The 23,985-nt window shown below is 44.6% G+C and overlaps 1 long non-coding RNA gene across 2 annotated transcripts; it reads right to left on the bottom strand.

Moving 5' to 3' along the window:
* Positions 1-221: 221 nt before the first annotated feature.
* On the bottom strand, positions 222-1,865 carry LOC128651687 (uncharacterized). Of its 2 annotated transcripts, XR_008401164.1 has the most exons (3): positions 1,782-1,865; positions 1,100-1,356; positions 222-358 (listed from the first exon to the last, which is right to left on the bottom strand). It is a non-coding gene; the product is annotated as an uncharacterized LOC128651687 (long non-coding RNA). The 2 variants fall into 2 exon arrangements; XR_008401163.1 differs by lacking the exon at positions 222-358 and having other exon boundaries at positions 988-1,356.
* Between the last annotated feature and the right edge of the window lie 22,120 nt (positions 1,866-23,985).

Below are 23,985 nucleotides of genomic sequence, written 5' to 3'. Positions count from 1 at the left end.
TAAGATAATGTTATATTATTCTGCACTATGTACAGAATTATATAACATTATTCCGTACGTTTACTGTCCCTTTAAGATTACTTTTTGATAATGGCCTTTAATTCATTAAATTTTGCAATCACTTTAAATACACCCCAGCAGGAAAAATGTACCATTGTTAAACACATTTAAGGACAGAATATTTTAGAGTACAATTTCCCTTTAACATTAGACTTTATGCATATTTTTTATTTCCTTTTAATTTGACTCTGGTTACAAGCGGATTGTGGTCACTTGCCATATAACAATTTGCACATATCGGATTGGTTTTCTGCCAATCTTCCAATGACTCACTTTTCAGCCTCTTCATATGGTTAACCTGGAAAAACAAAAAAACACAAACAATTCTGGTATAAATTTAAATACTATCCTAGCTACCAACCTTTTCTATTAACTTTTTTTTCTAGATAATCCGTATCTTATCCCTTCCAACATTTCAGGAGGGACACTTGTATTCTTGATGTTAGCAGCCCTATTTTAAAACGTCCTATTCTATTACTAATACCCAATAGTACTTTAAAGGGATATGAAACCCAATTGTTTTCTTTTGTTATTCAAATATTTCTATATCATTTTGTCTTTGATGTCTTGGCATCTTTTGTTGAAAAGCAGGGATGCATGCTTAGGAGCCGGCCCATTTCTGGAACACTGTATGGCAGCAGTTTTGCAAGAATGTAACCATTTGCAAGAGCGATAGATGAAAGCACTATTTTCCTATGTAGTGCTCCAGATGCCTACCTGGGTATCTCTTCAACACAGAATATTATGGGAAAGAAGCATATTTGATCATAGAAGTAAATTGGAAACTTTTTAAAAATTGTATGCTCTGTCTGAATCACAAAATATTTTATTTAGGTTTCATATTCCTTTAATGCATGGCCAGTTCATAAATTCATGCACTGCAAGCTTACACTCCTCTAAGAATAATAATCAATATATAAAATGTCATGAGGTTTTTGTCAAGCTGACATTTCTGTTTATAGGTGGACAGCAATTCTAAATAAGGTACAGTTTTGGATTTAGAAGGGAGAGAGTTGCACTTAATTTGTTATTTCTATACCTATGTTATGGCTCCTCGTTCTCTTTACTATCTATAAAGGGTTAAATGCGCTCCTTGCTGTGCCTCAGTCATCCTTATTGTAAAAGGGAAAGGTGTTGCTTCAATGGACAGCCCTTTCAGCCAATGGTAATAATCACATTCTTTAAAAAGTCAGCCTCCCAGCCAATGTACAATAATGGGCGGGACACCACTAGTTAGGTTGTCTCTAGCTCTGCCACGCGTGCATCCATCAGATGGAATCTTGCTGCAGCCCGGGCCTGTAAAGTACATGTGTTAGCATGGACTTTGTGTAAAACATACAACTTGCGAATACTGTATAACCACACACTATCTCTACCTTTTTACATTACAACATATTACACAGCATAGTGCTTATTAACCTTATACGTGTATAAATACAATTCTATACAATATGATGCTGAATATTCCTGCATGCTAATTGGAAGCGCTTACACTATAACGACATACTACATACATACATATGTGAAAAAATAACATTCATGTCCAAGGTCACACGGATAATATAAACAATGATGCTGAAGAAACCATAAGTGCGCACTCCCGGAGAGCTGCAGTACACATAGGCGACTGTAAAAATACGTTGTTTTTTTAAGTAAAGCTTATGGCAATGTACATGTTAGTCACACACTAATGATTAATTACACATAAACAAAGTACTCACCGCATTGTTGAACATGGTTATGATATGCGCGAATAGAGTGTGGGAACACGTGTGTAAGAGGCAGTGACAGGCAGGCAATGAATGTACAGGAATGCTAAGGCGAGCTGTGTTGCATACAAGGGCATGAGGTACTCACGTTGCTGCATGCTGTGAGAGCTAACAATCTGTCCTTTGCAATGACCTCTCCCCCTGTGCACGTTTTCCTCCCCCTAGAGGCATGTCACATGGCTGAATGGCATACTCTAGTAGTGGATGCATCAGTTTGCTCTGGAGTCTGTAGAAAGATGCTGGTTTGTCAGAGGAGGGCGTGACACTTATACATCAAATGGCTGCTTCCACCTAATAATTTACTTAAGCTGATATAAAAAAAAAAAAAATCACTTATTTAAATTCTTTCAATCCTCCCAAGTATCAACACCCCCTTAAAAATACATTCCCAACCCTTTGACGCAACGCAATATGGCACAGGACCAATAGCAACTGCCTTCATTTTTTTGGTTTCTTAAAGGAGTAGCGTAATTAATAGGCTGCTGTGGTACCTTTTAGTACAGTAAGAGTAATATTTATTTTGTGCACTGCCACAAACTTTTTACGATTTTTGCTGTTTATCAGAGTTAAAACAGTACACATTTGAAACTATAAGATGCCATGTTCTACACTTTTTGTTCAAGAATGGATTGCAGAGGAGTAAAACTATGTTTTTTTTATATTTCTGCTAGTGTCATAATCAAGTTACTCCTTCACACGTGTTGCAAATGGTGCTGGGAGTGGTCATGGACAGTAAGCTATAGTCACACAACTCTAAAGGTCCTGTAAGAACATAAAGTTTTCAATTCTACAGTTTTAACGTTTTTAGTGGATTTAGGGGCAGATCAAAAGTGATGTGAGTGACATAATATTATCTCCTTACTGCATGCTACAACATAACTCGTGATTTTTTTCAAACCCTGTGGGTGGAGCTGTGTTGGGAGGGGTGGGATTGTGGGTGCTCAGTGGGTGCATCTGGGCAGTTGTGGAGTGCGGCTATGGGAAGTTCTGCAAATAGGGACAAATAACTGTCTCAGAGGGACAGAGGTCAGAATTAGGTACTGTCCCTGTGAAATAGGGACAGTTAGGAGGTCTGTGATGTACTAAATGGCCTCTAGTGTCTTACACCACGTTAGGGCATTTCCCTGGAGGGAATTATACTTTTAGGTGACAAATTTGGCTTTTAAAACTAAAAATCAAACAAAGGGCTATGTCATGTTAAATAATTCTGCACATAGTGCAGAATTATGTAACATTATTCCCAACGTTTACTGTCCCTTTAATGTTTTTTCATTTTAGTACCTGAAACCGCAACCGCTTTTCTCATTAAAATGCAAGAATAGTTATAGGGTAGCTATAAGCTCTACATGGTTATTTAAATAAGGACTGGCATGTATTTGTAGGCAATCAGGGTGCTGATACTTTGTTAAACGAAATCCATGATGTCTAGTCTGTCATATTGACATTTTTATACCAATGATATGACATTTTAATTTTATCTTCTATACTTAGTTTTTCGCTCATGGCTTTTCCATTTCGGCTTTATTTTTGTTAAATAAATCATGACACAGTGTAATATGTCTTGTGTTGTTGTTCATCTGAGGTTGTATTTACCTAATTTTAAGACTTGCTATGGACCAGATGATTGTTATTATGTCTCCTGATACATAAAACCATAGAATTCAAAGAGGGTTTCTTTCTTTTTCACATGACTGTATGTTCATTCCCACATCCTACAATCCCTTCTAGAACAGGTTGCATCCCTTTAGTGTTTCATTGTTGCCCTTCTGGACTGTTGAGTTAAAAATGCTGCCAGAAGACGCGCACACAGAAAATTACACCCACACATTAAAAGGATCTGCAAGAGTTATGCATCAATAACAACTCACCATCACATAGCTATTCAAGACAGCTTCATACACAGAACTCTGATTGCACAAAAATAGCGGATGGAACTCTGTCACATTTGATATCATTGGTCTTCTTATTACATTAACCCTCTCATTGCTCCAGTCATTTGTATGAATATGACGCACAACAGTCAGGCATACCTTTCCTACATTTTTGTAACTCATTATTTGCTGTAGTTTGCTATCTACAACAGCATGTGCAAATATGTTACATACAAAGGAGTTGCAAAAACAATGTAATGACAATGTGAGAGGCAGCAATGGGTCAAAATAATTAAGAAAGGCAGGATATACAGCATGTATGATATTAATTTAAGGGATTCCTTTTATAAAGATAAATGTGAGGTGTAAACATGATATTTCTGCCCTTTCACTTCCCTATTTATTTTATATCAAATAGGGTTGTCCAGTAGTTAACCGGACAGTCCAGTATTTTAGGAGGCTGTCGAGTAAAATCTTTAAAAAAAAATACTGGACACTAACATTTTGTCACGGATACAGGGCTGCAAGGGTTAAACTCCTACCCCCCCCCTGTTGTTTCTCTGCAGTTTTGGGCTCCTCAGAACAACCACTATCTCCCAGAAGTGGTCTCTGACCGACCTAGCCCTCTCCGGCCGGCCGAGCTCCTGGAACTACCGACCTGCCACCGCATACAGCACCCTCTGGACACCTATACCTCCGGCCGCCTCAGAGGCCCCTTGTCCCAGAGCTCCGCTCTCTTGGGGATTGGAACCCCTTGGGGAGGGCAAGAGATGGGCCAGTTGCCGGAGGCGAGCTTCAGTGAGAACCAGGGTTTCCGAGCCCTATTCAGCAGACCGCCCTTACGCTGGCCGCCCCCTTGGAACTGCTGGCTGCATCAGCTCGGATCCCCAGTCTCCTTTAATCCAGGTTGCTACAGCGGTCTGTTGCCACAGAGCTCCGCTCTTTTGGGAAATAGTTCCATGGGAAGGGCAAGAGACAGGGTGATTGCCGGAAGGGAGCTCCCTTGGAAACCAGGGCTCCCGACCCCCTCCCTCCAACCTCCTTTCCTAGTTACATTCCCGGGGAATATTTGGTTGCCCATAACTTTTGAGATGCACCAAAATGTTACATTTTTGAAATGTAACAGCTCGAGACACAGGGCTTTCCAACGACACCCGGGAAGTGCAGCCGCTCCCCCGGGATCACCCCAAATGCACCCTCTCTATACAGCTGGACACTGGGCCTCCTTGGGCATTATGGAGGCACCAGCCTGTCTGGAGGGGTGGGAATGGTGGGAGATGTGAGGGACTGATAAGGCTCTTATCAAGATCAGTTGTATAAATGTCGTGTGTTTTTACCAATAAAGGGTACTTTATGTTTTCACCTGAATGCTAGTCTGTCTAGTTATTTGTGTCGGCTCTGCTAGAATCACTTTCTCCGCTACATAGCGGCAGGTTCCAGGCATCAGGAGTATCCATTGGCGGAGCTACCCAGTGGTGGCAGCGGTGGGATGCTTCCGATTACCTGGAATGTCCAAACCACCACCTGAAGTCCTTGCCGGATGGAAAAATATTAAAGGTTGCGGAAGGACAAGCTGCAGAGCTTACTGCAAGCAGATGAGGAGTAGCTGGTTCCAAGACAAAGACTGCACTCGTAGCCGAGCTGATGGAAAGTGATCAGGCTAATGAGCCGGCGGGTGGGTCGGATGATGGCCGAGGCAGTAGCCGGCCCAGTACAGTCTCCACCACGGAGTCTACCATGTCGGATCTCCAGAGACAGATCCAGTGGCGACTGGACCTCTATGGATCTAACCCCCCCCCCGAGGAGATTGTTACTCGGTTCATTGCCCACGCCACTAAGGTACATTTGATGGAGCTACAGAAGTCTATGGGGGAAGTTGTACCGGATCCACTGGCTTCTCTGACCTGACCCAAAAAGCTACCCCATGTCACCTTTGGGGCTTTCCAGGATGATGGGGCGGAGGAGATCGACCGCTACCTTCAGCTTTTTGAGACACAGTGTCGGTTGCAGGGGGTCGCCGATGCCGACTGAGTCACTATCCTGTTCCTGAAACTGGGCAGTCGGGCTTTGGAGGCTTTCCACACCATCCCCTCCGAAGACCAAGTCAGGCAGCCTACAGGGTCCCAGAGGCAGTCAGGTACAGCACACACCGTGAGCTCCGGGGAATGTTGGACCTAGGTGTCGTTGAACCGTCCAACAGCCCCTGAGCCTCCCCCGGTGGTGCTGGTACCCAAAAAGGACTGAACTACCGGTTCTGCATTAACTACCATAAGCTCAATGACAGAACCACCACTGACATCTACTCTATGCCCTGAGTCGATGACCTATTAGACAGAACCACCCTCAACCTCTGCAAGGGATACTGGCAGATCCTTCTAGACCCTGAGTCTGTCCCCAAGTATGCCTTCATCACCCCCTTCGGCCTCTAGCAGTTCGGCCTCTAGCCAAACCCCTGACAGACCTGATCCATAAGCGACTACCCCGACAGGTCCTGTGGTCCCCCAAGTGTGAAACTGCCTTCCAGAACCTTAAAGGGACAGTCAACACTAAAAATAAACTAGCTTGAATGCATTACTTACAACACGATTAGTGCAAACATCCTTATTCACATCCTATAATGCAGACTGAATCGATTTTTTTTTTAAAAAACAACTGCCGTTCTAAGCAAAAAAAACGATCATAAACTCTTCCTATGTTGACGTCACTCTCAGGCTGATTCCAACTGCAAATCACAGGAGTGTCGGCCACGACGACTCCTGAGCGTTCACACCCAATTGCGCATGCGTAAATCGTATGTTACTTCAGTATCTGCCTCTTTATACCCGGAACAGTGTAAAGGTTCCCTATTCAGCGACGAACCAGCACTGTCTGGATAAATATAGTATTCACACCAGAACATGGAGAAATTATTTTTATTGAAAAGTAGCAGACTCAGAAGTGATTTTCTGAAATAATTCCTTATAGAAAGGATACACCATAAACATTTTTAATAACTTTCACAGCGGTGCCTGAAGAGTGTCTCTCTAGTTTATGTCTGTTTTTTTCAGACTTGTGTATGTGACTACGTCACCCGGGGGCGCAGTAGGGAAACAGTGTATGGCTCTGCCCTGAGCTCAGGGGAAAACAGCTGTAACATCCTGTTGGGAGGAAGGAAACCTAAAGAGGGCGATTACTTTAGTGGCAAGCGGAGGTGTAGAAACCCAATGGCAGGTAGGAGGAGGTGCATACTGTCATGCCTGAATACTATATTTATCCAGACAGCTGTTACAGGAAGAACTTTCCATAAGCTATCGTTTCTATAAGGAATTATTTCAGAAAATCACTTCTGAGTCTGCTACTTTTCAATAAAAATAATTTTGTGTCCATCTGCACCCAGACGAGAACCCCTTAGGACACTGAAAACGGGCGCCATTACAACGACCCTATGAGCAGGAGAGGGGTTAACTTTACATACTGCCCCGGTTCACATAGTAAAGGCAAACGCCATCAGAAACAGAGAGTGAGCTTAACATCAAAGGGAAAGCTTGTATCACTTAGAAGAGTTATATATCCCCTAATAGATAGGTTCTGATTCTGCTGGTGGCTACACACTGATACCGAAATAAAAAATAAAAAAAACTGCACAAAGGAAAACGAGCAGCGTGGGACTGGTGCAACACTAAAATACATCCCCGCCTCCGCCTGCAGAAAAAAAACGGACACTATGCGCATGCGTCAGTTGTTAGAACCTTTGGCGGGCACTACAGAGCTTCAAACTAGCCGTGGGGAAGAAGAAGATGACAGGAGGAGTTATGGAGCCATGTTTTTTTACCCAAACGGCTCAGAACGGCAGTTGTTTTTTTTTACAAAATCGGTTCAGTATGGATTATAGGATGTGAATAAGGATGCACTAATCGTGTTGTAAGTAATGCATTCAAGCTAGTTTATTTTTAGTGTTGACTATCCCTTTAAGTCTGCCTTAATCTCTGCTCCAGTACTGGCCGCTCCTAACCCCACCAAACATTTTTCTGTCCACACAGATGCCTCCATGTTCAGGTTGGCAGCAGTATTAAGCCAGACAGATGAAGAGGGGCAGGACCACCCTGTAGCATACATCAGTAGAAAACTATTGCCCGGAGAGGTAGGCTATGCAGCAGTGGAGAAAGAGTATCTGGCCCTGGTATGGGCCCTGAAGAAGCTACAACCCTACCTCCATGGGAGACCCTTCACCGTCCTCACAGACCACAACCCCCTTGTATAGCTTAATAGAGTTTACAGAAACAATGGAAGATTGCTGAGGTGGAGTTTAGCCCTGCAGCCATTTAACTTTGACATTCAGTACCAGCCGGGAAAAAACAATGGGAACGCTGATGTACTTTCCCGGTGGACTAAAGTGGCATAAACTCCTCGGATGACCCCAGGTCTGCCGAACTGGAAGGGGGAGTTGTCATGGATGCGGTGCTGCAGGGGTTAAGCTGCTACCCCCCTACCCCTGTTGTTTCTCAGCGTTTTTGGGCTCCTCAGAACAACCGCAGTCTCCCAGAGCTTTGGTTTTCCTTGTTTTCATCTGTCAACCTGATCTTGAAAGAGGTGATCTCTGACTAACCTATCCCTCTCCTGCCGGCCAGGCTCCTGGAACTACCGACTGGCCGCCGCATCCAGCACTCTTCGGGCACCTTTACCTCCAGCCGCCTCAGAGGCCCCTTGTCTCAGAGCTCCGCTCTCTTGGGGATTAGAACCCCTTGGGGAGGGCAAGAGATGGGCCAGTTGCAGGAGGTGAGCTTCAGTGAGAACCGGGGTTTCTGAGCCCTATTTAGCAGACCGCCCTTCTGCTGACCGGCCCCTTGGAACTGCCGGCCGGCCGCATCAGCTCAGATCCCGGTCTCCTTTAACCCAGGTCACTCCAGTGGTCTGTTGTCACAGAGCTCCGCTCTTTTGGGAAATAGTTCTCCATGGGAAGGGCAAGAGACAGGGTGATGGCAGAAAGGGAGATCTCTTGGGAACCGAGGGTCCCTGACCCTCTCCCTCCAACCCCCCTTTAACAGTTGCCTTCCCGGTGTACGTTTGGTCACCCATAACTTTTGAGCCGCGCCATGGATCAAGGTGCTTTTTGGAACGTAACGACACCCTTGAAGTGCCACCGCTCCCCCGGGATCATTCCAAATGCACCATCTCTATACCGCTGGACACTGGGCCTCCTTGGGCATTATGGAGGCGCCAGCCTGTCTGGAGGGGCGGGAATGGTGGGAGATGTGAGGGACTGATAAGGCTCTTATCAAGATCAGTTTTTGTACAAATGTGCTGTGTTTTTACCACTAAAGAGTACTTTGTGTTTTCACCTGAATGCTAGTCTGTCTAGTTATTTGGGTGGGCTCTGCTAGAATAACTTTCTCCGCTACATAGCGGCAGGTTCCAGGCATCGGGAGGATCCATTGGCAGAGCTACCCAGTCGGGGTAGCTAGAATCCGTCACAATTTTTATTTTTTTAAATTCACTGAGTTGCAGCAACATTTTTAAGGCCTCCTAGACATCTGTGTTTTACAAATATGGTATATAAGAAGAAGGAACATGTACTGGTAGCCAATAATGTTAAAAACAAAATCACTGTATTTTTGGGGTTTCATTTGGTAATCTGGGGTATACTGCTCTTAGTGTTTTGTATAGCCACTAGGGCAAAATCACTGTTCTGCATTGCTTATAAATACCCTTTTTTTACACGCAGAGCTGTGCTGATCACCATCCAACCAGTCAAATATAGAACAGAGACCGTCCCATTCCTACCAGACACATAGCAGTCAGTAATACCTTCCTGCTAGAGAACAGTGATTAACCCCCTTCCTGAGAGATGCATAAGGAGCAGCAATTAAACTTTGTCTCCTTACTGTGGTGATCCATTGCAGTACTATTTCAAAAGAGTAAAAGGCTAGGGTAAATGCATTTAAAACTGCCATTTTGTTAACAAGATTTGCAGTTAATTAACAAATCCCTTAAATTGATATGAAACCCCAAAATTTTCTTTTGTGATTCAGACAGAGCATACCCTTTAAAAAAAAAGTTTCCAATTTACTTATATTAATTTGCTTAATTCCCATATAGGGCTCTTGCAAATTAATATTATTCTTGCAAATCCGCTGCCCTAAAGTGCTCCAGAAATGGGCCAGCTCCTGATCTTACATCCCTGCTTTTCAACAAAAGATACCAAGAGAACATAGAATACTTGAAAACAGAATTAAAGCATAAAGTTGTTTAAAATTGTATGCGCTATCTCAATCATGAAAGACGAAAAAAATGTTTTATATCCCTTTATATCCCTCTTGAGTGTTGTTTTTCTTATCTCCTTTGCTGTGGCTAATTAGGGCAGGTATAATGTTTCCCTCCATGCATCAAGCCATCATTGTTTAATCGGGTTCTGACTTCTCTGAAATGTAACCGAGACTCCCTGGGGGTGGGCAGTTTTAAAATTAGCTTTTAGATTTAAAGAGACATTCTAGAGGAAAAATGACATGCTCTAATTCTAGAAGTTGGAGCACAGCATAAACACTAGGTTCATTTTTTTTACTCCAATATTACTCAGCTATGGGTTCTATATTTATGAATTTGTTTGCAGAGTGTGGACCAAAGTAGGAAGGGCACTTTGTCAAGGACTGAGGTTCATGCTGCATTATAATGAAAGATTGTCTGTTTAGAGCAGGCAAGAGATGGATAGATACCACATTGGCCACAAGAAAAAAGCAAATATTTAAGTGGATAAAAGCAAAACAATTTAATTTAAATAAATATATTTACAGGTATTGCTCAGCAATGCAGGCTAGAATACACATATCATTTCAGCCTGGAAACTTGAAGTAAGGCTTTAACATGTTAGCCTATAATAATACATGATTGCTTATAATATAAAGCGGAGTGCCCTGCCCAAAGTCCTTTAATACATAAAGGGTTAAGGCTCAAACTGCAGGAATACCTTCATAGAAGAAAGACAGGTCTCCATACTGTATCCTAAGCAACAAAGCAAAAGCTGGTTACCCTGACACTGAATGTAAAATTGCATCAGGTAATAGGAGCAGGCAAGCCTCCCAGTTAGGAGACAACAATTCCTGAGAGGAGAAAGTCTCTGAGAACAGCAGTTAGCAGTGGGGACGTTGTAGCGAGAAAACATCACTGGTAATAGCTATAGGCACAAGTAGCTGTGTCCTTGGTGATCTGCTCTGACTTTAGATAGTCGGCAAGGTAACAAGGATAAGGATGGCAGGCACAAACCCACAAAGTGGAGAGCAGAGCTTAAAGAGACAGCATACTGTGTGTTTTTCCCCCTTTATTGAGTTCCCAGTTATCTATTTCATCTGCTGGATTATATTAAATTATTTACAAATATATCCTTTACTTTTATTTTGTCATTTGAAAAAAATAGTTTTTGCCTACTGTATCCCCATCTATCTATCATCTATCTATCTATCTATCTATCTATCTATCTATCTATCTATTGTTATAGAAATTATTAATAAATCACACTCCCAGTGGGGGTGGGAGGAAAAAACAATAAATCTCCAGACAATATGGAATACAAAATTAGCCAAGGAACTGCTGAAGATTTTATCCCCTATTTTATTCATCTTTCAAATAAAAGTCCTGGCAAGTAAAATAAGAGATGTGCAACATATACATGGTATTACACTGGGTCCCTATAAATAAAAAAATATCCCTGTTTGCTAACAATATTTTTTTAACCCACTCTTCCTCCATTCAGGGCCAGATTACGAGTGAATCGCTATTATTAGCGCGAGGAGTGTAAATGGTGTTCTTTACGCTCAAATCTAAGTGTCGAAATAAAATATATACAAGAAGAAACAAATATAAAATGACAAATTAGAACATATGACGTTTGTCTTTTTTCAATAGAAGAAAAAAAATGAGTTAAAAATCCAGGATTAGTACTGCACTAATATTATTCTAGTCCCAGTGGGGACTAAAGATTAATAATATTAATTACCTAGAAAATATATTGAAAACAAAGCACTTACCGTGTAAGGTGTAGGTATGATAGCAACTTGGAAACAGTATCCAAAACTACTTCTATATCTTATATTAGAGAAAGTTGGTTTGCAGCGTAGAGCTAAAAGAGGGGTTTCGTATACTTAGAACGACAGTCTCAGGTGTCTCAATTCTCCTGGTTCCCTTTCCCATGGTGTCCAAATATCTAGGAATAGGTCAGGTAGTTTTTTTTAACCATTTAAGGGCATTTCAGACAAAAACTTCCCCAAAGACCAGAGCATTTTTAGATTTTTTGCCATCACTACATTTAAACAGACATAGAGTCTTTTTTATTTATATTTACCTATCAAAACTATATTTTTTTTTTAGTAGACAACCCAAAGGAGCCAATTTATCAATGTCTGTCCGACATGATACACTGTAGCGTATCATGTCCGACAGCCATCGCTGAATGCAGACATCATACGCTGTCGGGATTTAACATTGCACAAGCAGTTCTGGTGAACTGCTTGTGCAATGCCGCCCCTTGCACATTTATAGCCAATCGGCCGCTAGCAGGGGATGTCAATCAGTCCGATTGTATGTGATTGGGCGGATTGATGTCCGCAGCCTCAGAGGCAATGGACGAGTTAAGGAGCAGCGGTCTTAAGACCGCTGCTTCATAACTGCTGTTTCCGGCGAGCCTGAAGGAAAACGGACATCAGGGGCCATTCGGCCTTTGATAAATCAGCCCTAAAGTATTGATCTAGGCCCATTTTGATATATTTCATGCCACCATTTCACCGCCAAATGCGATCAAATAAAAAAAATTGTTAACTTTTTCACAATTTTAGGTTTCTCACTGAAATTATTTACAAACAACTTGTGCAATCATGGCACACATGGTTGGAAATGCTTATCTGAGATCCCCTTTGTTCAGAAATAGCAGATATATATGGCTTTGCCATTGCTTTTATGTAATTAGAAGGCCGCTAAATGCCGCTGTGCACAAAACTTGTATTATGCCCAGCAGTGAAGGGGTTAATTAGGTAGCTTGTAGGGTTAATTTTAGCTTTAGTGTAGAGATCAGCCTCCACCCTGACACATCCCTCCCCCTGATCCTTCCCTGACCCCTCTCAAACAGCTCTTTTCCCTCCTCCACCCCCCCAAAGGTCACCCCCATCTTAAGTATTGGCAGAAGGCTAGTGTAGGGCATATTTGTGCTTGAAATATCTTAAGGGTTATGCTGCCTCACTGAGATGCGAATCTGGTATTGTGTGTGAGTGTGCAACATTGTTGCCAATGTTGGGGTGGAGATTCCTTACCGTATATAAATGCATGATAGCTTGATCACGCCCTCTTTTTTTCCTGACTATTCAAAAAAAGTTTTTTGGCAGAGAAATTTGAATGATGGATCGTCCCAGACGTCAATCAGTACTACCAAAGCGGTTGAGAGTGGCTTCACCAGTGACACGGTGAGTATCTGTTAAGGGGAGAGAGGTTAGGCCTAACACTGAGGAGGAGGGCCTCCCTCCTTCTCGGGCCTATCTTCTACCCCCACATTTCCCTTTACCCAGGATAGGGATTTGTTTGATTCAGGGGTGGTTGGAGGATTAGAGGAAGAGGATGGATAGGATGCGGCCCTGGATGGTTCTGTTGGCTTCCCAGGGGCCTTGTGTAGTGGGGCCGATGATAGAGGGTTTGTGCAAGCCAGAGGGCCTATCGTGGGCCACAGGTCATTTTATGGGACATTCCTGGGGATCCGAGGATCGAGGTAGTGGTTAGTGGGCCTTTAGGTCTCAATTTTCCTCAATCATCGCCTTCCCCCCTCACAATCCACCTGCGGGTAATCTAGGCGGCGGCCTAGTGGCATCGACCCCCTGCAGTGGTGGTTCCGGTGGGCCCGGTGGTCCAACTGGCCCCTCTCAGGTGGGATACTCACCTAACTTAATGATGCAGCAATGTCAGTGGTTGCGGCCTTGGTCCAGGCCAATGCGTCGTCGGTCTCCGCTCCGGTCATCGCAGGGGCAGGGGGCTGCGGGCAGTTCGGCGGTTCCCATCTGGGTCCTGTAGGCGTTGGATCGGCGGTGAGTGGTCCCTTCCCTGGTTCCCGGCCTTCGTCAGGAGCAGCAGGCGGGGCATCCTTCTCGGTCGGCAACTTCCGGGCGGTATGGCGCGGTCATGATGTCACTTCCAGTAGTCGCAGCAGTGACGTAATTTCCGGTTGCGGCCGTGACAGAGGTAGAGCGGGCATGCGGCGGGTCAGATTCGAGGCGCAGGTGAGTCGGAGGTCCGGGGATCCAGGGTGGGTGGCAACGGGAGAAAGCAGGTGGCGCTAGAAGTTGATTAATCAACTATAGACAAGGGCAAACGGAGAACTTCGGTCAGGGTTCACAAGGGGTGTTCAGAGGTGGTGTGCATTTCATGAGAGAGGGTGCTTGGCGGGGGTATTCTATATCTGGAGAATTTGGACAACATTGAAGTGATGTGCAAGGGGGATCGAGTTCACTTGCATTTGGGCATGAGCCTCTGGGGAGGGGACAGCAGGCTGTGATGGGGGAAATATTTCGGCTGGATTCTATGCTAGCTCAGGGCGCAGGGGTTTTTCCCCAAGAGAGTGGTTCCGGTGGGCCCGGTGGTCCAACTGGCCCCTCTCAGGTGGGATACTCACCTAACTTAATGATGCAGCAATGTCAGTGGTTGCGGCCTTGGTCCAGGCCAATGCGTCGTCGGTCTCCGCTCCGGTCATTGCAGGGGCTGCGGGCAGTTCGGCGGTTCCCATCTGGGTCCTGTAGGCGTTGGATCGGAGGTGAGTGGTCCCTTCCCTGGTTCCCGGCCTTCGTCAGGAGCAGCAGGCAGGGCATCCTTCTCGGTCGGCAACTTCCGGGCGGTATGGCGCGGTCATGATGTCACTTCCAGTAGTCGCGGCAGTGACGTAATTTCCGGTTGCGGCCGTGGCAGAGGTAGAGCGGGCATGCGACGGGTCAGATTCGAGGCGCAGGTGACTCGGGAGTCCGGGGATCCAGGGTGGGTGGCAACGGGAGAAAGCAGGTGGTGCTAGAAGTTGATTAATCAACTATAGACAAGGGCAAACGGAGAACTTCGGTCAGGGTTCACAAGGGGTGTTCAGAGGTGGTGTGCATTTCATGAGAGAGGGTGCTTGGCGGGGGTATTCTATATCTGGAGAATTTGGACAACATTGAAGTGATGTGCAAGGGGGATCGAGTTCACTTGCATTTGGGCATGAGGCTCTGGGGAGGGGACAGCAGGCTGTGATGGGGGAAATATTTCGGCTGGCTTCTATGCTAGCTCAGGGCGCAGGGGTTTTTCCCCAAGAGAGTGGTTCCGGTGGGCCCGGTGGTCCAACTGGCCCCTCTCAGGTGGGATACTCACCTAACTTAATGATGCAGCAATGTCAGTGGTTGCGGCCTTGGTCCAGGCCAATGCGTCGTCGGTCTCCACTCCGGTCATCGCAGGGGCAGGGGGCTGCGGGCAGTTCGGCGGTTCCCATCTGGGTCCTGTAGGCGTTGGATCGGCGGTGAGTGGTCCCTTCCCTGGTTCCCGGCCTTCGTCAGGAGCAGCAGGCAGGGCATCCTTCTCGGTCGGCAACTTCCGGGCGGTATGGCGCGGTCATGATGTCACTTCCAGTAGTCGCGGCAGTGACGTAATTTCCGGTTGCGGCCGTGGCAGAGGTAGAGCGGGCATGCGACGGGTCAGATTCGAGGCGCAGGTGAGTCGGGAGTCCGGGGATCCAGGGTGGGTGGCAACGGGAGAAGGCAGGTGGCGCTAGAAGTTGATTAATCAACTATAGACAAGGGCAAACGGAGAACTCCGGTCAGGGTTCACAAGGGGTGTTCAGAGGTGGTGTGCATTTCATGAGAGAGGGTGCTTGGCGGGGGTATTCTATATCTGGAGAATTTGGACAACATTGAAGTGATGTGCAAGGGGGATCGAGTTCACTTGCATTTGGGCATGAGCCTCTGGGGAGGGGACAGCAGGCTGTGATGGGGGAAATATTTCGGCTGGCTTCTATGCTAGCTCAGGGCGCAGGGGTTTTTCCCCAAGAGAGTGGGCAGTTTACTCAGGCCGCATCTAGTAGTGGGTCGGGGGAATTCACAGGCTGAATGTGGGTTCCAGCCAGGGGACGCAGATGTTGAGCAGTAGGGCAGGGGTCACCCTGCGAGTGTGACTGTGAGTGCGATTGGACAATTTCAGGCTCATGGTCTTAGGTCGCGGGGATGGCGCTTGGCAGGGTATTCTAGCCAGGGCGGGGGCTTTGGCACCCATCCTGTGGTCCTTGATACTCTCAGATTGTCTTTTTCATTGCAGGACGGTGTCAGCTTGGGCAGCGGTTTGTCTGTGAGGCATGATGAGGTTCCAGGACCATCAGGGCTTTTAGGGCTTTTAGGACCTGGAGTGCATTCGGTGGGACAGAAGAGGCCGGCACTTCCACTTTCGGCGTCTGGAACAGGTAAAACATTTTTTCAGTTGGGGCAGGGGGTGCGTGAGGGGGGGGTCATCCAGTGACTCTGGCTCCGAGAGTGACGACTCATTGGGTCAGTGTCAAAACCTCAGAAACGGTATTAAAATACTTACGTAGATTGAGAGTGGGAGTGTTGCTACTGTGGGACCAGGGGCTGTTAGTACCGCTGTAGCAGAGAGGAAGGTAGCGTTGCAAGGGAATACATATCCCTGCAGTGTCCACTCGCTGCATTCACATCTTAGGACTAAGGTTGTTGATTAGAGAAGGAAAGTATGTCAACATCTTTGAATTGTCGGTTGAGGCACATAGGGTGAAAGAGCGGAGCGAGGACGGCACTGGTCCAAAGAAGGTCAAGCGACCTGAAAATATGGACGAGTAGCAGAGTGTTTTAGAGTATTGGCATCTTGCCTTATTGAAGCAAAGTCAGAGCAGCGTTTAGACGTGCTGAAAAATAAATGGAAACTATCGAGTTTATCCATAAAACATACAAAGATGGGGTATGGAGGTCATATGACGCAAATTATAGGAGGAAGATGGTGGGGAACCTGTTGTCCTATGGCACAACGGATGTTCATCTATGGCAACTTTTGGGGGCAGAGAGATCACCTTCCCTCCCTCCAGGGGGGAGGGCAGATTTGAACAGACAGCCTGGGGGGTTGAAGAGGAAAGGAAAGGAGTGCTGGAAGTATAACGACAGGAAGTGTGATAGAGGGGCGAATTGCTCCTTTCGTCACTCCTGCTTATACTGCGGGGTAGCACATCCGGGGACAGAATGCTCAAGGAGAAAAGAAGGCGTGGGCAGCGGCGCAGGTAGAGGAGCAACTGGTGCAAAGGGCCCCAACACCGCTGAGGTTGGGCGCTCTTGAGCCGTGGCTCAGGGCTTACCCGAACAGGGAGGCAGCAGAGTTACTGCTGTCAGGTTTATATGAAGGCTTTCGCATTCCCGTGTTGGGTGAGGTAGTAGGGGCTCAACAGAAGCGGAACTTGAAGTCGGCATATGAGTACCTTTGGGTAGTCAGGGGAAAGTTAGACAAGGAGTCAATATTCCCACTAAGGTGCACGGCAGCACGGCCATGCACCTTCCCTCTATGTGTAGCGCAGTTAGTTTATCAGGCCGCGCAAAACACAGGAGGTATTAAAGTCTTAGCTGCTTTTTTTTCTCCTGAGCAGAACACTGTGTCGCCGCTAGGGAATATAGGGATTTGTAGTCCCACTACTAACCGCCAGCTGCCACCTCTGTAAACCCAAACACATCTGAAACCACAAGCCCCAGAGTACTTAGCGAACATGTAGCATGCTTAGTAGGAATTTGCAGAAGGGAAAAGAAGTTGACTGTCGGCGTACTATGGGTGGCTTTGCACTGATGTTACGCAGTGCTAGAACTTAGGGAAAGTTCAGGCTAGTTACAAGGGGAAATCGTAGCTTCACAATAGTGAGAGGGATTTGGTGGCATATGCATCTTCGCGGCAGGTGAGCTATTTTCTGCATTGGCGACTGCAAGACATCTGGATAGCCCCAGTTGCAGTAACAAGAACAGCTGTTTTAACAGGTAAGATAAAGGCCTAGGGGACATTAGGTTGTTGCATGAAGGGGTAGTGAGCAATGCTGATTGTCTACATCTGAGACATGAGGAGCGGGTGTATGCTCTAACTGTGACTATGGGCTTTGGCTCCAATCTAACGTCTGTTGCAAACACGTGGGGCAGGGTTAGAAGTGCCTTTTATTACATCATATTGAAGATAGGTGGAAGTCCTTGCTGTATATTTTTGTGGTGTGTGTCATTGCCTAAACACTCCATGCGAAAAAAATTAAATAAAGGGTATGTGTGTGTGTATGTGTACATATGTGTGTGTATGTATGTGTACATATTTGTGTATATGTGTGTATGTATGTGTACATATGTGTGTGTATGTATGTGTACATATGTGTGTGTATATGTGTGTGTGTGTGTGTGTGTGTATGTGTACGTGTGTATTTGTGTGTGTGTGTGTGTATGTATGTGTACGTGTGTGTGTGTGTATGTGCATGTATGTGTACATATGTGTGTGTGTATGTATGTATATATAATATGTATATGTTTATATTTATTTATATATATATATATATGTATGTGTGCATATATATATAAATATATATATATATATGTGTATATATATATACATATATATATATATATATATATATATAATGTATATAAAAGTGCTGCCCAGTGTTGTGGCAAAGAAGGAACCGGGCAAATTCCGGTTGATTCAGCACTTCATCAGTACATTTTTACACTGTGCAGTTTCATTGGCGGCTGGGAGGGGGTGATAGCAAATTATTTGGATGACTTGTTGCTGGTAGATAGGGCAGGGTCATTGGAATGCGCAAGGCTCATGTCGGTGATGAGGAACTTACTCTCTCATTTCGGGGGTTCCTTTGGCGGAAGACAAGACCCAGGGACCGTGCACTTGCCTAACGTTCCTGGGTATCGAAATCAATACCAAGGAAAGGCAATGCAGGTTACCAGCAGACAAGGTGGCGCGCATGCTAGCCGTGGTTGTAGCGGCCACGGCGGCAGAATGGCTCCCGTTAAGAGAGCTTCAGTCATTACTGGGTCTGTTGAATTTTGCATGTAAGGTAATTCCAATGTGGAGGGTGTTCAACAGGAGGTTGGAAGGCCAATTGAAGGGCGATGGCAGGGAGCGCATGCAGTGTAGGATATCCAGAGAAATGAGGGAAGATTTGAAAGTCTGGAAGCTGTTTTTAGAGGACTTTAACATAATATTGTTGTGGAGGCAGGGTAGGATGTCTAGTCAAGCTTTGCATTTGTTCACGGACGCGGCAGGCGCCCATGGCTAGGGAGCATATTTCAATGACACTTGGAGTGTGGAGCCTTGGCCAACGGAGTGGGCGGATAAGAACTTGACAAGGAATCTAACTCTGCTGGAGTTGTTTCTCATTGTAGTAACTATCGAGTTATGGGGATGGCAGTTGGCCAATAGAACTGTTATCTTTTGGTGTGACAATATGAGTGTCGTGTTTGCTATCAACAATTTTTCAGCTTCTTCCCCAATTGTTGTGAGGTACCTACAGTGGTTAGTGCTGAGGTGTTTGCGGCACAATATTGACTTCTTGGCACGGCACATGCTGGGGGCTAATAATGTAGTAGCGGACGCGTTGTCTCGCTGTCAGTGGGATCTGTTTAGGAAGTTGGTTCTGGGAGCGGATAAAGTTGGTGTTTCTTGTCCTTCATTTCTTTGGCAGGTGGCCGAGTGGGGGACGTGCTAAGTTCTCTGGTGAGAGTGTCATTGGCCCCTGCTACTACGTAAAAAACTGGGCAGAGTGGGAAGCTTTCCTGATGGGTAAGGGTGTTCCTTTAGCAGCTGGCTCTCCAGCAATGTTACTTGAATGGATGGTGCATTTGAAGGAGTGTGGATGCAAAAAAGGGGTGATGCAGGGTAAGCTAGCAGCTTTGTCATTTTTCAGAAATGGAGGGGCCTCCCAGATTGTACGGGTACTTTCTTGGTCAGGCAAGTGATGAAAGGTTGGGGTAGAATTGAAGTTCAATCGGTTGACAGGCAGTGCAGAGGTTAGAGGCTTTGCTGGCAGTTTTGCAGAGTGTTTGTGCGGATTATTACGAGGTCTGTTTTTTTCGAGCAGCGTTTTCATTGGCATTCTTTGAGGTTCTTAGGATAGGGGAAATGGTGGCACAGTCTAGGGTATCAGTAGGAGCTGGAATACAAATTAAGCAGGTCAGGTTCGATTTCCAAGCATTACTATTGTTCATCCCTAGATCTAAGACAGATCAAGAAAGGAAGGGCGTATGGTTGTCAATACAACAGCATTCTGATTCTTAGTGTTGTCCAGTAGGGCTCATCTCTGAGTACTCTAGAAGACGTCAAGGGAATTCAGGGCAATTTTTTATACAAAGTGATGGCGCTAATTTGTCTAAATTCCAGTTTAGAAAAGTTTTTAACTGGTCAGCAGAAAAGGCTGGCCTTAACCCTGATGTCATAGCTCCCCATTCGTTCTGCATTGGCTCGGCCACTAGTGCGGCAGCTGCTGGGGTACCGGAAAAAGGTATACAGAAGTTGGGTAGGTGGAGCTCAAAAAGGTACAAGCTGTACATTAGGCCATTAAGGGGAAACAACTAGTTAGAAGAATGCTGTTGGGTAAAGTACTTATAAGCATTAGTACAGTTATTATTAAATTTCCTCTATTTTAGGTATAAGGACCCCTCCGTGTAGAACGTGGATAGTCGGCCAGTCGTATGTCCACTGGGTGGCAATCCACACTTTGAAGCGTCCGGGAGGCCAGCAGCTGGAGATTAGACCAGATGCGGTTTCAATTAGATGTCTGGAAGAATGAAGAAGCCTTTCTCCGCTGGGGTTGGCCTTTGTTGATTGTGCTGCATCTGGGGGGAAATGATGTGGGTAGTGTGCCTGTGCTTGAATTAGTATCTATAATACAGTCAGATGTTCGCTGGATGAAAGCACAATTCTCAGGAGTGGGAGTGGCCTGGTTGAATGTCATTGCTCGTTTGCAGTGGAGGCATGTGAGGGTGCATAGTTCAGCTTATCGGATCAGGAAGAAGCTGAATAGGGATGTAGGGAGGTTGATCATGGAGGAAGGCGGGTTCGTGATCAGGCAAGAAAATATTTTGGGGGACTGCAAATGCCTATATCGACCTGATGGCATGCACTTAACTGATGAAGGCTTAGATTTGTTTTTAGATCCAAACAACGGAAAGTGCAGAAATGTCCCAGAACAAAGCAGTGAAAACAAATTCAACTTTATTTCCTTCACGTTAAAAACAGCAACATACTGGTAAAACAGACAGGTGGCACTGAATACTAATCTAACGCGTTTCAGCTACTTGAGCCGTAATCATAGACCTAATTCTCCTCTACTTCCTCTCATTAAATACCCCAGTCTAATTAAAAGCAACCTGCAATGCACCTAAAATAGTACATGTCATCCACTTATGTTAGATTTTTTTTTTGGCAAAATTTAAAGAGGTGTTTAGATGACATGTCATATAGTTATGCCCTAGATTGGTTGTTGGTGGCAAGAGCTCCAATTTTTTTAAGGGGTATAGTATGTATCTCTTGTGGTGAGGTCACAGCCTCGTGGGGCATGCAGAAATAGCGTGATCTTGCTATTTTTAACAGATCGTGTCAGAGAGAGGCCCAGGACAGCAGCAACGTATAGGGTACGTCGCAGGCCCTTAAGGGCATAACTACCAGCATTGTACAGGGTACGGCGCTGGTCGTTAATGGGTTAAGTAATGTTACTTTTTTTGTTTTATTTTATTTATGTTAGGTTGTTATTTTCTAGTAATGTTAGTTTGTTTTGTTTTTTTAAGCAATGTTACAATGTTTTTTTATTAGGTTAGGTTTTTTATTTTTATAGATAAGGTTAGGTTTTTTATTGTTTCAGGGCTTAATAGTGTAGTGGGGACTTTGCGGGATCTATGCATTGGTTTAGAGGTTATGAGAGTAGGGGATTTATGGCAATTCGTGTTAGCACGCAAGTATGGTTGTTAAGTTTTTTCCACTTTTCTCTATCTATTGAAGTCAATGGGAGAGTATGTTAACGTGGTCTCGATATTGTAACTTCTGCTCTTTGGGTGTGTCAGGTTGGCGTGCAAGCGAAAAAGATTTACTTTCAACTTGTAATATGTGTTCTACCGAATGCACGCAAAGAGCAGAAGTCGAGCTGAGTTAGCGTGCAATCGGGAGCGGTAATTACTGCTCCACTTATAATCTAGCCCTCAATCATTAACCTCCCTAATTTTTCAACAGTATGGTTACTGGTTTAATTTCTTTATCAATTACTCCTAGTCCCTTCTATGGAGTGAGTGTTAAATTGCTCTCCAAATTCATCTCCATTAAAGGGATAGAAAGCTTTAAATATATGAAGGGACTTAATAAAGTGGAAGCTGAAAGCATTTTCCATGAAAAAATAAATTAAAGGGTCACAATCTTAAGTTAGAGGGTAGTAGATTCAGGAAAAATGCGAGGAAGCATTTTTTACAGAAAGGGTGGTGGATTCATGAAATAAACTTCGATTTGAGGTGGTAAACACAAACAGTTAGATTACGAGTTTTGCGTTAGAGGCTATGTGGTGCTACCGTGCAGTTTTGTCTCACTGCTCACTTACCTGCAGCGCTGGTATTACAGGTTTTTACAAACCCGGCGTTAAAAGACAAGAAGTGAGCGTTGAGCAAAATTTTTCTCCTTAACGCACTCCAATACCAGCACTGCTTAAATCAGCGGTGAGCTGGTCGTACGTGCTCGTGCACGATTTCCCCATAGGGATCAACGGGGAGATCCGGCTGAGAAAAAGTCTAACACCTGCAAAAAAGCAGCGTAAAACTCAGTAACACAGCCCCATTGATTCCTATGGGAAAATAAAATTTTATGTCTACACCTAACACCCTAACATGAACCCCGAGTCTAAACACTCCTAATCTTATGCTTATTAACCCCTAATCTGCCGCCCCCGACATCGCCGACACCTGCATTTTATTTATTAACCCCTAATCTGCCGCTCCGGACACCGACGCCACCTACATTATACTTATGAAACCCTAATCTGCTGCCCCCAACATCGCCGCCACCTACATTATATTTATTAACCTCTAATCTGCCGCCCCCAATGTCGCCCCCACCTACCTACACTTATTAACCCCTAATCTGCCGCCCCAACGTCGCCGCCACTATAATAAACATATTAACCCCTAAACTGCCGCACTCCCGCCTCGCAAACATTAGTTAAACATTATTAACCCCTAATCTGCCACCCCCAACGTCGCCGTTACTATACTAAATGTATTAACCCCTAAACCTAACACCCCCTAACTTAAATATAATTTAAATAAGTCTAAATAAAATTACTATAATTAACTAAATTATTCCTATTTAAAACTAAATACCTGTAAAATAAACCCTAAGCTAGCTACAATTTAACTAATAGTTACATTATAGCTAACTTAGGGTTTATTTTTATTTTACAGGCAAAATTGTATTTATTTTAACTAGGTAGAATAGTTACTAAATAGTTATTAACTATTTAATAACTACCTAGCTAAAATAAATACAAAAGTACCTGTAAAATAAAACCTAACCTAAGTTACAATAACACCTAACATTACACTATAATTAAATAAATTAACTAAATTAGCAATAATTAAATAAATTAAATTAGCTAAAGTACAAAAAACCCCCCACTAAATTACAGAAAATAATAAACAAATTACAAGATATTTAAACTAATTACATCTAATCTAATAGCCCTATCAAAATAAAAATAAAAACACTAGCCTAAACTAAACCTTAAAAGGGCATTTTGCGGGGCATTGCCCCAAAGTAATCAGCTCTTGTCACGGTAGCGAATATGTTATATACTGGATCGCAACTGCAGAGTATTGAGAGTGAAAAGTAGGATGCAAAAGACTGTACAGACACCTAACTAATTGGTTACAGGAATAAATGTCCATGTGGATCCTGTAGTTAGCTGAATGCAAAGGTGCGAGTAAGAAGAGACTAGCTCAGTTGCCAGATTCTATTCTTTATAGTAGTGGTTTTAGGAACAAAACACTAAACAGAGTGGAAGAGTGAGGACTGTAGAAACTGTCAAACTATAGTGTATATGGAGCGGTCTGGCGTGCTGTTGCTTGTTTTCAGGAGGCGTGCCTGGCACTGAGTGAGAGATCTCTGTGAACAGCAGTGTTGTGATGCAGGGGGGGGGGGGGTGAGCACAACAACCAATCCGGTGAGAAGGAAAGCTGACAGTCTGCGGTCGGCAGCTCCGGAACCGCGATATGCGGTTAAGTAGAGAAAGTCTGTATTGCAGTAAGTTAAGGTTCTAG

This window comes from Bombina bombina, chromosome 3 (assembly GCF_027579735.1).
Source record: "Bombina bombina isolate aBomBom1 chromosome 3, aBomBom1.pri, whole genome shotgun sequence".
NCBI classification, from domain to species: Eukaryota; Metazoa; Chordata; class Amphibia; order Anura; family Bombinatoridae; genus Bombina; species Bombina bombina.
The sequence above is the reverse complement of the archived record's forward strand: the minus strand, read 5'-3'. Positions and strand labels throughout refer to the sequence as shown.